This window comes from Polyodon spathula, chromosome 2, assembly GCF_017654505.1.
Source record: "Polyodon spathula isolate WHYD16114869_AA chromosome 2, ASM1765450v1, whole genome shotgun sequence".
NCBI lineage: Eukaryota > Metazoa > Chordata > Actinopteri > Acipenseriformes > Polyodontidae > Polyodon > Polyodon spathula.
Window position 1 is genome coordinate 30,822,271 of NC_054535.1, and position 1,556 is coordinate 30,823,826.

The 1,556-nt window shown below is 28.9% G+C and overlaps 1 protein-coding gene across 1 annotated transcript in view; it reads left to right on the forward strand.

The window, feature by feature from the left end:
• LOC121295240 (glutamate receptor 2-like) overlaps window positions 1-1,049 on the forward strand; it is a 53,820-nt gene extending 52,771 nt beyond the window's left edge. Inside the window, 1 exon segment of the mRNA XM_041219681.1 lies at window positions 1-1,049. This exon segment is cut by the window's left edge and continues 1,086 nt beyond it. The gene's annotated coding sequence lies outside the window, so the exon portion shown is untranslated.
• The last annotated feature ends 507 nt before the right edge of the window (window positions 1,050-1,556 follow it).

The following is a 1,556-nucleotide window of genomic DNA, read 5'->3' on the forward strand; positions in this document are numbered from 1 at the left end:
AGTGTACCAAATGTACTGGCATTATTGACAAGACTAAGTTTTAACAAAATCGTTCAATGTCATCCAAGTGAATGTAGCTAATACATTCTGTATGTGTTGTAACACTATGTACAGTTTGATGGCTTACTGAATAATTTGCTGATTTTGATGTGTAAATTAACATTTTGAAGCGTGGCAGTTTCCTCACAAAATAACTATTTGATTTTGCCTTTAATATATGGTGACTGAAGCCACCAATATGACATGATTCTCAATATTTCCAGTTTAAAAATGTCCAAGATTGTATGGGAAACCAAACATTTGTGAAAAGGTCAGGAAATGCAGTTATCAATAACTAGTTTTCATTTTATTTTCTCTGAGGCTGCTTACAGATCCAGAGGGAATTAAACAAGAACTAGTTAGTTAAGCAATGTGTTATATATCTAATAGGTAAATGAGTATATTCATTATCGAAAAAAAAAACAAAAACATTAATCAGCTGGGCAAATATGAATGGATTAAGCTGTATTATTCCTTGGGTCTGATTTGTTGATTTATCATCTTTATACATCACAAGGGGACATTGTTATACCATTAAGGTTGACCAAGAGCATAAAGTCATATATTTTGTAAATTAAATATTCTGCAGGTCATCTAGAAGTATGTGTATGTATACCTTTAAAAAGATACACTGGATAATATGGCACAAATGTACTATTTGAATGAAACATATTTAGTTTATAGATCATTACTTATTTTGTATCTGAATGAACTGTGTATATGAATTAGCCTCTAGCCCAAATATGAGGACCAAAATGACGCAACGTATCAGTATTTTTTTTTCTATTATAATTGTTATTAAGTGTGTTGACTGTTATTAAGATTCATTTACAAAAGCATTTTTAGTTTGCAAGCTATTCTCACTGACACTTTGTAAATGGAGTGTGTTCTAATGTCTGAGCTTGGCCAATTAATTTTTGGGACTATTTCCAAGTATTTTATCTTGGCCATACATAAACTAGTCTATCTTATGTATAATATTTCAATACATTTTCAGTAATAAAATTTAATTGGCAAATTGATGTGCAAACTATTTTATTTCACAATATCACTTTACAAACTAAACTCAGCATTTGGCATAATATAGGTAATACATAATGTATGAAGCACTTATTATTATTATTATTATTATTATTATTATTATTATTATTATTATTATTATTATTATTATTTATGATGATGATGTTTTATCCTTCATACTGCTCATAATTAATTGAGTTTGTTTGCTTTCCTTCAGTTATTTATCTGAACAATGCTCTCTATAATGAATCAACATACATCTATATTGCCTGGACACAAAACAATCACTCAAAACAATACAAGTAAACAGATATTTTTGTAGTCAAAAATATGATCTGAGGTAATTGCAGGCTGACTCAAAACTAAAGATAATGTAATCAAAGGCCACAGCATGATTTTTTCACAAGTTATAATGAGCACAAACTCTGTTTAAAAGTTTAATGGTCTAAAGCTTAATTCTCACAGAACACTTGTTTTGAAATATAACAACAGCTTTC